This window comes from Mytilus trossulus, chromosome 8 (genome assembly GCF_036588685.1).
Source record: "Mytilus trossulus isolate FHL-02 chromosome 8, PNRI_Mtr1.1.1.hap1, whole genome shotgun sequence".
NCBI lineage: Eukaryota > Metazoa > Mollusca > Bivalvia > Mytilida > Mytilidae > Mytilus > Mytilus trossulus.
The window spans coordinates 34,814,076-34,826,419 of NC_086380.1; the positions used below are offsets into that span (position 1 = coordinate 34,814,076).

At 30.8% G+C, this 12,344-nt stretch overlaps 1 protein-coding gene across 1 annotated transcript in view; it reads right to left on the bottom strand.

The window, feature by feature from the left end:
- LOC134680889 (transient receptor potential cation channel subfamily M member 3-like) overlaps positions 1 to 1,956 on the bottom strand; it is a 39,203-nt gene extending 37,247 nt beyond the window's left edge. The window contains exon 1 of the mRNA XM_063540169.1: positions 1,836 to 1,956. The gene's annotated coding sequence lies outside the window, so the exon portion shown is untranslated. The remainder of the gene's footprint in view (positions 1 to 1,835) is intronic.
- Between the last annotated feature and the right edge of the window lie 10,388 nt (positions 1,957 to 12,344).

Sequence of the window (12,344 nt, forward strand, 5' to 3'; positions counted from 1 at the left end):
AAAAAAATTGCGCTATTTACAGTTTTATAAAATTTGGGTCACATAATCTCCTTGCAAAATGAAACAAATTGATGTTTTAAAAATTAGGGTCCATGAAAATGTTTATAATTAAATCAGTTTCAATGATAAAAATCAGTCGAAATGCATTTTTTTCCCATATATGTCATAGTTTGAGCAGCGAAAATAACATTTTACGTTAGCAACGTCATTACCTCCCCCCCTAAACTGTATCGTATGCCCTTAAGATTCTAACTTTCTCCAATTTAGGCCTAAATTAATATATATATTCTATGTTTCTCCAATCCTGACCCTGCCAAGCAAGGTGTGGGAAGGTAGGTAGGAAAATAATTTTATTTTTTCATATCAATCAATTTCAGTCAATTCGACAAGCCTGAAAATTGGAAAAAATAAAATAATATTTGTCATGTTTGTCTTTCAATGTAAGGTTTGACAATAAAATTTTATGAGTTGCACATTTTTATCAGATTCATTCGGGATTGGGGAAACGAACAATATTTTATTCTGAGATTTTCAAAAATCAATACATATGTTTTTAATGGTACGAATTTACAGTCATTGACAGTGATAGGAGTTGACTGTTTATAGTGACCAGTATGAATTTGTAACGGTACGAGTTAACTTGCTACCTGAAAAATAAGGACCATTTATACATGTATGTTTCCTTTGTGTTTAATAGGTGTCTAAAAGTATTAGGCCATAAGAGAGGGGGGATAGGAGGGGTCCTGATCCCAAAATCCTGGGCTTAAAGACATGATATTCTGAGGTCCTGAAATTAGAAAAAAAGCATTCCCGGATCCCAAAAGAGTCAATCCAGAAATCCTGAGCTTAAAAAACCCAGATCCCAGATTCCTGATAAAGGTCCTGACTCCTATCCCCCTCATAAGAGTGGTTTTGATTTGCCTCTCTCTTTCTCTATTGACAGTATTGTCAGGTATTCAAGAATATAAAACCACATATAAAAATTAATCATCAAATGCTTAACTTTGTATGTATTAATTGAGCAAATAGTAAAGAATACCAACTTGATAATGTTAGTAGCGTCCCCAGTGTTCGCGCGGCCATTGATACCCTGCATTAGCTGATTTCATCATATGAACATAAATAAAATCTGACTTGTTATTGTTTTAGCCTTCCATAGGGATAAAAAATGAATGAAATGTTCAAGAGTTGATTAATAACTGCCATCCCATAATTTACAATATTTGGCTGATTTCCATTTAAAATAATTCTTTATTCAATAAAATTTGTTTTATTCAAGTAAATTTGATAGATGATCAGATTGAAATAATTTTTGCCCTGCATCCTTGGCAGTATGCTTAGTTCAAATTCAGCTATATTTTGTAATGTCAAATCTTTCCTTTAATCAAAATAAGCTATTTTTGGAAGGCAATGCATGAAATCACCGAACATTGGAGGAAGTCTTAGAACAGGCGTTTTCCTTATTTTGGACACATATTACCAAAATATTGAGTGTGGAACTATACAAACAGAAGATTTTTTAGAATGAAATAAACAGATAAAAGTATTATGAATGTCACGAATGTTACAGAATGTATTCTCACAATATAATCCACTTATTGGTTTTATCAGTTGAATGAAGTGAAGTCATAAGTCTTAGGTGCATGGATACACCGGACTGCACCGTAAATGTTTTTAGAACTGTAAAATATCTGAGAACATAAACTTGCTGATGTTTTCCTTGTTTTGATTTTTTTGTCAGGACTCAGATTCTCTTGAACATTGTTGAATGCCAAGGTTATATTTTATACTTAGGGAAGCTGTTAGATTCCCGAACTTAAACTTTGATTCATTACCTGACACAAGATTACATCTTAGGTCATTTTACTAAGAAAGGGTAGACAAGATCATGAAGATGATAAACACGGCATGAAAAGATAACCGGAAGTTTACAGTGCTGCTAGGCGCTGCTAAATCAATATAGGGGAGATAACTCTAAAAGTCTTATAGAAAGAATTACCAAGGACTACCAATATCCAATAATCAGTATTTTTTGTAATATTTTTTTTACAATGTTATTAAAGTAAAACCTTCGAATAAGATGACACTAACCGGCTTCCGTAAGATAGCTTATAAATTTTATAAAGAAAATATTTTAAAATCTAAATTATTTTAAAACCAAGAGACTCACCTAAAATCTCAGCCTAAAATAAACTCGCTATTAATTTAATAATTTAATAGCAGCTTGATCAATGCCCCATCAGTTTATATAGGTAATTTTCGAACGTTCTAGCAAAAAGGATAACAAAAATAAACAGGATAAAAATTTAAAAAAAACCCAGATACATAGTGATTAACAAAACCATTACTAACCTTACTTATTCAAATAAAATTCAATTAATAATTGTAACGTCAGCTATGTCCAAAATGTATGTCAAATATCTGTCACAATACTAATACTGTGAAAAATATATTGATATTTATATGGCCATAGTTTTGTTTTCAGTTGTTTTTTTGTTTTCTCCTGATGTGAACACAGATAATGCAATTTTAAAATTTATTTTGGTTGAACTATATTGCAAATTTCTGATCAGAAAATAATTTCTAATTGTTTATCTCTAAGAAAATGAAATTGATCACAACAAAAATACAACAAAATAAACATGTATGTATGTGATAATTCTGCTTCTTTTGGTACCAAGTTGCATAAATTCAAACCAGAACTGACCCCTAATGGCTATTAATATATGTGCATTCGGTATTACAATGCATATAACTCTTAGATATAACGTCTTAGAACTAGAGGCTCTAAAAAGCATGTCTAGCTCACCTATGTAAATTTGCATTAAAAAAAGGACACTCTTCGTGATTTAAAGTGTCTATTTATCTATAATGATTTAAATCATATATAACACACAACGGAAACATATTTCTCTCTTAGTATCGTAGTTTTCATGATAATAGACAAAAATGAATAAAAATGTTATTTTTTTTAATTTACAAGTGTGGACACAGATGAGTGTGGATAGTGTGTTTGGATGTTTGACAGTGTCTTATGACAATAAAGTTCTATGTTTTTCCTATATGGTGTTAATAACTGTGTTGCACGGTGACAACCGATCTGAGCATTAGGAGTGATATTTATTTGATATTTTTTTATTTTCAATACAGACATGGGGAGACAGTAATTACATTAGTTACCAAATGATTATGATAGAACATGTTCTACATCTTTGGTTTTGGATACATTTTGTAGCTGGGAATTGTTAATTTCTGTGTCGATTTGGTCTCTTGTGGAGAATTGTCTAATTGGCAATCATACCTCATCTTTTTTTTATATGTATTTGCTTACTATTGGTATGGTTCTATTTACATTACTTTGTGGTGGATCGTCAGTATCATTAGTAAAAAAAAAATTTTAAATGTCGAATTTCTTCCTCAGATTAGAATACATTTATTGGTTTTAAGTAATGACAATGGCTTAAGTCTGACATGATTATTGGGGCTAATTAAGATCGGAAGTAAACCTCTGTGCTGATTTATATCAATTCTTTATATCTCCGCCAAAGCTGGTCGAAGCAAAGACAAATTTTGACCAAAATAAAAATGATTTCACCAAAAGAACCTTTGTGAGCATGCTTCAAAGACTCATAACTGCTCCAAAAGTAATCTGATCGAATTTGAAGCATGTCAAGCAAATATCATCAACATCTACTTAATAAGTCTTAAAATATGTCTAAATACCTAAAAAGCTATTTAGTACTCAAAAGGTATTGCAAAATTATTCCTTTTCATTTTTTGTTTTGTTATATGAATACAAATATAAGTGGTACATGTACCAATACAGTATTTGTTGTGGTATGCAAGTGTAGTAATTAGCATTTACTGTAACAATGTTAATTCACACAAATTAAGAAAAAACAAATGAATGGAACAGATACTCCGCAGGGTGCTGCTTTATACGACTGCAGAGGTGGAAACCTGAACGGTTGGGGCTAGTATGGACACAACATTCAAGCTAGATACAGCTCTGAATTTGGATTGTGGTTAAATAGTTGACACAACATAGGTTTCTGACACAGATTGAATGTGGTCTATAAAGAACTTAATTCAACTTAAAAATTTTAAATTGGACATTAACCTATTTTGGTCCAATATCCAAAATCTAAATACATGGTTAAATTCAGAATATCATAGAACCCGAAGAATTCAATTTTTGATCGGACCAACTTGAAAACTGGGCCCATAATCAAAAATCTAAGTACATGTTAAGACTCACCATATCAAAGAACCCCAAAAATTCAATTTTTGTTAAAATCAAGCTGATTTTAAATTTGGACCCTTTGGACCTTAATGTAGATCAATTTAAAAACAGGACCAAAAATTAAGAATCTTAACACGGTTAGATTTGGCATATCAAAGAAGCACAATAATTCATTTTTTTGATGAAAGCAAACAAAGTTTAATTTTGGCCCCTTATTCCTTGGGACCAAAACTCCCAAAAATAATCCAAACCTTCCTTTTGTGGTCATAAACCTTTATAGATTTCTATTAACTTATTCTAAAGGTATTGTTGAAAAATATCATAGATTTCTGTTTACTAATACTTGAGTTATAGAGCAAAAACCAAGAACAATGCTAAATTTGTTCCTAAATCCTAAACTGTTGAGACCAAAATACCCAAAATCAATCCCAGCCTTCCTTTCATGGTCATAAACCTTGTGTCTAAATTTCATATATTTCTATTGACTTTTACTTAAGTTAGAGTGCTAAAACCAAATGTCTTTGGATGAAGACGATGACGCCAACGTGATACAAATGTACAACCAAAAAGTTTTCAATTTTTGTGGTGGTATAAAAATGATCTCAAATCAAATTTCTAATGGAGTTTGCAACAATAATTATTCAACTACTCATTCTAATAAAACATTAAGTATTAAAATATAAATGTCATACAGTCATGGTGATGATGCACCCGCTAGCATATAACGTTAAAAAGGTACATAAAGTGAAGCTGCCAAAAATTGAACTTAAACTGAGTTTAGAAGTAATAAGCATTATATACACATATCACTAAATTTATTTAATATAGGAAATATCTCCTATAGTAGTTTGGTTAACAATTTTGACGCAAATGGACAATTGGAAGAGCTCATTATAATTGCATTGGGCCAGTTGAGCTAAAGAGTTGATTGTCTAATGAAGTTATTTACGCAGATTGTTCAATAGGGTCAAGGAGGAATAAAAACCGCCAAGTACCAGTAACAGCCACCCTGCCGATGTATTCAATAACGGAATGTTATCGAGATATTTTCTAGATATGAGGCAGACTTATATGTATCTGTAGTATCCTTTATCTCTAGTTCGATGGGATAGATGCGTTCCACATAGTCACCAAATTTTGAATTATTTAATGAAAGAACATCATCTATATAGCGGAAAGTAGAGTGAAAGAATATTGCTAACTACATAAAGTTTGCATTGAAGGATCTCAAAAATACAAGTTACCCTTTATCTTATTCACTTAAACATTTATATTATTTATAATTCATTATGATCTGATAACTGTAAATTTTTATTAAATACCATTGACGTTTTACAATTTGTCTTGTTGAACCGACTTTTTTTTATTAACATAATTAGCTGCCACTGGAAATTCTGTTTTAAAAGTTTGGTCAAGAATTTCACTGCAATCTAATTTGCATGTACTCAGTGCATGTATATCGGATATGTGTGCACATTGAAACAGGGTATAGGATTCTTTGAATTCCTATTTATGCAGATTAAAATTTATACATTAACAATTTGTGTTTGTTGCTATTTTTATAAATCAGCGAACCACATAATAGACTGAAGGGAAGACATTTAAATATATCCTACACATTCGTTTGTTTAGATAGTATTGACTTTGGTAGTCATTCTTGTCTATCAAAATTGAATGGTTACTAGTCTTAATTCATACCTGTTCTATGTGGGACGTTAAAAAAGGTATTCCTTTCCCATATATCAAAGAGGCGATGTCTTAAGTTTGTTTCGCCAAAGGAATTACAAGCTGCCTCAGAGTAAGTTTTTTTTCAATTATAAATTATAAATACAAAAGGCGATGCGCGAGAGTAATGCATACAGTTTTATTCAACATGTCATTGTACATGTTGTTTACTACAATTGGGGTCTGGAAGGGATTAAAAGAATGTATTATTAGGGGAACAAAATGCAAATAAAAGGGCAATACTACAAATGATAGATAAAAACGATCATTACAATTAAGAAGTAGGATAAATAGGCAAACACAATAAAGAAAAAGAGAATACTGGGGTGCTTAATTATAATAAATATCGAATAAGAGGAATAATTGATATCGAATAAGAGGAATAATAAATATCGAATAAGAGGAATAATTGATATCGAATAAGAGGAATAATAAATATCGAATAAGAGGAATCATAAATAGAGAATAGAGAATATTGTCTAAAAATGATGAAATAAAATACAGAAACGAAGGACTTCCCCTCCCGATCTTCTGTTGTCTAATAAGTATTTTTTTTTTAGAATAAAAAGGGTGAGGACCAATGCTTTATTAATAGCACATCGCTTTGTGTCTTCATTTATTTAAAATATGCTATGGGTTAAGGAATCTCTTTTCAGTTCTTGTGCACCCAAATCATTTCTTATCCGAAATACCACCATTTATTCACATTTTAAAAAAGACGTTATAATACATTCCTTTTACCGGTATATTTAAAAAGTTTATCTTATACATTTACAATCGATAAGTTAAAATAGTTTTTGAAAATGACATTTCAAGGTTTCCAAGAGCCATATGGACATGATGGATACGGTTATTTATTTGTTCACTGTAACGCAAATCTTATTAACAAAATTTGGAGATCTTATATTTTTTTATAATGGTTATTATATGCTATGAATGAATAAACACTCGCTTTACTGTTCGTTAAAATAACAGATCTTTAAAATAGAATATTAATGCATCGGAATGAACCTATGTTACGGGTTTTTCAAAGATTGAAAGAATTTGAAAAAAATCAGTGACGCGCATATCAAAATATGTATCAAAATTTGAAGAGCATTGAGGATCCAAGATTCCAAAAAGTTGTGCCAAATACGGCTAAGTAATCTATGCCTGGGATAAGAAAATCCTTAGTTTTTTTCGAAAATTCAAAGTTTTATATTATAAACACAAAATTTAATGAAATGACCACATTATTGCTATTCATGTCAACACTGAAGTGTTGACTACTGGGCCGGTGATTTCAAATTTCAGGTATGAAAAACGCTCAACATGCACGACATCATGCAGTGTGATACTTATTTACTAGAAGTGTATCTATACTATGGACTATGGATTATAAGTATCATCAATAGTTAGTATTGAAGTAAAAAGTAAAATTACAAATATACTGAACTCCGAGGAAAATTCACCAAGGGACGTCCCTAATCAAATGACAAAATCAAAAGCTCAAACTCTTCAAACGAATGGATAACAACTGTCATATTCCTAACTTGGTACAGGCATTTATTTATTTAGACAATGGTGAATTAAACCTGGTTTGATACCTAGCTAAGCCTCTTACTAGTATTACAGGGAGACGGATTTATATAAGAGTACTGCTCTTGTTTCCTAATCCCAATTATTGAATCTTTTGTATACTTCGTATTTATGTATTTACCCTTGTAGCTTTATATGTAACAATTTTTTAATAAAATATAATAACAGTATGACAGTCGCTTCAAATTTCATTATATTGACATCGATAAACAGACATAAAAGGTTAAAAATGTCAAAAACAGGGGTACAGCAGTCAATATTGTGTTATAATCTTAATTACAATAAAAACAAACAAATATGTATCAAACAAGAACAAGAAGGCAAAATCAAATTTAACGACCACATTCATTGCTTCTTTATTTTACAATTTTATCTATCCATGTTAAATCCACCCATTAAGAAATGAAAAATTTTAAGAGCTGGGACCGAATCCTCACCCTGACAGGCAGATACTTTCTAAAAACTTCCCGTTTCGAATTAAACATATATTGTATAACAAATGTTGAAATTTACGCAAGCTAATTTAAGTATTTCTGTTACGTAGTGTTGTCAGGCATATATTTCCTTAGCCGTATTTGGGAAAACTTTTTAGGAATTTTGGGTTCTCAATGCTCTTCAATTTTGTACTTGTTTAACTTTCTAACTATTTTGATCTGAGCGTCACTAATGAGTCTTTAGAAGACGAAACGCGCGTCTGGCGTATTTAATTAAAGACTAGGTACCTTTGATAAATATTAAGCCATATTGTTTTTATGTTCTTTATAAGCGGAAGGTTTAGATATCCATAAAACTAGGTTTAAATCAATCATTGTCATGAACCATATCAGAAATATGACAGTTGTTATCAAATAATCCGTTTCTATGTATATTGGCGTTTGTTGTTGTTGCATTCAGTGTTCCTGCTGTTACTTTGATTTCCTCTTATAGTTGAAGTGTTTCATTCGGTTTTAGTTTGTAACCAATTTTGTTTTCTCTTAATCGAATTATGACGTTTGAACAACGGTTTACTACTGTTGCCTTCATGAATCCAGAAAAGCGCGTTACCTAAATACGGCCGTTAGTTTTCTCGTTTGAATTGTTTTACATTGTCTTATCGGGGGCTTTTATAGCTGACTATGCGGTGTGAGCTTTGCTCATTGTTGAAGGCCGTACGGTGACCTATAGTTGTTAATGTTTGTGTGATTTTGGTCTTTTGTGGATAGTTGTCTCATTGGCAATCATACTACATCTTCTTTTTTATATTATGAGTTTAAAAGTCCTTTTGGTATCATTCGTCTATCTTTGTTTTTTAGACAAAACGCTTGTCTGGCGTACAAAACGATAAGCCAGGTATCTATAATGAGTTTATTTATAAAATGTTATTTTCATGTAGCTAAGGAATCAAATGTTTGAAACAAACATATTCAAGTATCCCATGAAACAACTTGGTATCAATCAGAAAAAAGAGGAAAACATTGTTACCGTTTTAGGATAAAAGTGGGACAAAAGATACCAAAAGGACAGTCAAACTCATAAATCTTAAATAAACTGACAACGCCATGGCTAAAAATGAAAAAGACAAACAGACAAACAATAGTACACATGACACAACATAAAACACTTAAGAATAAACAACACTAACCCCTCTATAAGCTAGATGTGATCTCAGGTGCTCCGGAAGGGTAAGCAGATCCTGCTCCACATGTGGCACCCGTCAACATAAAGTCAATTTCCGACTGACTTATAAAAATTATAACGATATTTAGGTAACGGCTATTACACTGCAGATAAATGTAGTTTTAATAAATTCGTTGTGTTAAACTCGTCAAATTCTTATGTTAACCTCGTCAATAATTGCAGGGTCAAACTTTCAATTTCTAAAGGATTATTTGAATGTAATGTTGTGTATAAGGTTCTCTCATTTTTGGTAATATGAATGACAAAATGTTTTCAAGGTAAATACTTTTTTATACAGAGTGTCTCATTTCAAATCTCTTTTACATTCTATTTAATTAGTAAGTTAAAGAACATTATATGTATTCTATGTTACTACACAGTCGTATGTTGATGCCACCACAATCAATACATTATATGACACATGTTAAAGACCTCAAAGCTTTTATAAATAGATTTTCATGACAGAGAACAAAGAAATATTCATATCCATGTAGCGTTTTGAAACTTTGAAACGTCATTTCAAAAACTATAAAGATATTCTAGGTAAATTGAAAGTTTTATTATGTCCCTTTTGAAAAGAGAAACAATGGTGGTATTCAAATTGTCAAGGTACACATGAATATCGAAATGAAAAAAAATATTCGCTGACCGGATATATATTTTATATTCATGAAGATAAAAAGCGATATGGTGTTATTATATTTTTTTATCGAAGTACATTTTTTTCTATTTGAAATTACATTTGTGTTTGCTTCTATGAACCATAAATTAAAAATCTTTTCTATAAATTCTAAGAAAGGTATATTTAACATGTCCGATTTTAAAATAGTCTTGGATTCCAGGTATTCAACATTGTATAATAAAAAAATATACGTATTTGCGGAAAGACTTTCTTTTGTCTAATTTTTGAATTCGTAAATGACCGAAAGCAAGATGAAAACGATGACATTTAATATAAAGTTTATTTGAACGAAGTACATTTCTTGATAAACCTACACCAAGATAACATAACTCGAATATTTGCAATCCAGACATGTATAAGTACCGAACAGAGGCAGGTCCGACCATTTTCAAAAGGGGGATCCCAACCTAGGATAAAGGTGGGTATGTCCTCCTTCAATTTCACTGATCGTCCAAAAGAAAGGGGGGATCCGCCACTGATCGAAGCACGTGAAGAGCTTTATGATCAATAAGGACCAAAAATAAAGGTAAATCTACTTGCTACTACTTCAAGGACTATAACGAACACCACATTTAAAAATGTAATTATACTGTAACAAAATCTTACTGTACTTTATACTTCATGTACTATTTGACTTTTTTGTTCAATCCCATTTAATTAAGCAATTCCCATTCCATAGATTGAATACAAAGACGAAGAAAAAAATGTCTGAAAAATTAAATTTGATGTGTGATAATATACTTGGTGTAAGGTTTTAACAATTTTTAAGATATGGATAGTTTAGAAAATTAGACTTGTCTATTGATTATTGTTCGATAGAAAAGAAAAACATGATAGATATATATTTGAATTTTGAGCGTTTAAAAATTTAAATTTTATTCAATTTGATTTTCTATTGAAAAGAAATTCCCTATCTTAATAATTAATTTAGTTTTATAACTTTTATGACATACTACATCGAACATCAAATCCGTTTATGTTTTTCTACAGTTTAATGTTTAATACAGGGGACACTAAATATCACATACATTATAATGTATGATCCGATCGTGCATCTAATAGATTCTTCCAAGAAAAAATGACATCAGAAGTAAATCTTCTAGGCAATGTTTTACACCTTGTTTCTGCATGGTCTTTCATAAAACCATGAAAATTAAAAAAAAGCATAGATCTGTTTTATAATGGGCTCATTGACACTAATACCACATCTTCCTATAGAATTTAACGAGGAGCTGTCTATGGATTAGTAGAGCTCTCCTTTCCCAATTTTAGAACTAAATGTTAACTTCAAATTCGCTTATGAAAATATTTTCAAGGTTTAACTTCTCTCTAGGAACTACAAAACGTTTATAAAACATATTCATCAGAAAGTATTAAGACTTTCGTGAAAAACAATCCGTAATAATTAATTTTGAATGTAACTCGTCTTCTGATTGGCTGACGTTATTTTGTTATGAGCCCATAGACATAATTTTGTCATGTGACCGTGACGTCATCAACGTTTTTTCATGGTTTTCTACGGTTTAAAATGGAATTTAGAATTAAATTATAAGAAATTACTGTAATATTTTTTCTGTCTTTTCGAAATAACATAAAAAAAAATGTGGTGCACACTGTTAAATAACCCGCTACGCGCGTTATTCAGTGTGTACCAAATGGTTTATGTTATTTCTTCATAGACAGAAAAAATATTACAGTCATTCCTTAATTAACTTCAGAAATAAAACATGATAATCTTCTTGATTCTAGGTACTGACGTTGTTTATCATATTGATTACGTGTTCTAGTGTTTTTTTATTTGTCTTTGTATGTTTAGTCCAATTTTGGTTACGTTAGCCGAAAGATTATTAGTTTAAAAATAAAATAAGCTAAACATATTGATAGGTCATGGAGCTCTTTAAGATATTTTATTTATAAAATATGGTGGGAAAAGGCTGACTCAGACTTTTACCTTATATTTGCATTGGTATTATTTGGGTCTCAAAGCAAAAGAAAGAAAATCAATAATCTACTAAAATTGTGTCAAATGATTTTTTATGTGCTGTTAAGTCTTATGTTAAAATATAAAAAGGGTTTATGGGGCAAAATCTTTTATAGTGTATCGTATAGAAAAACACCACGGAGTCGGAACATTTGCGCGTCTGGCTTATATACTAAATTTAGTCCTGGTATCTGTGATGAGTTTATTTACAACCACTGGGTGGATGCCTCTGCTGGTGGAGATTTATTTCCCCGAGGGTATCACAAGGCCAATATTCAGCACTTTTTGTGCTAACATGAATTGTCATTGATATGGTTATATTTATAAATTAACTGTTAACAATTTTTTGAATTTATTGAAATACTAAGGGTTTTCTACCTCAGGTATAGATTACGTTAGCTGTATTTTGCAAAACTTTTAGGAATTTTGGTTCTCAATGCTCTTCAGCTTCGTACTTTATTTGGCCTTTTTAACTTTTT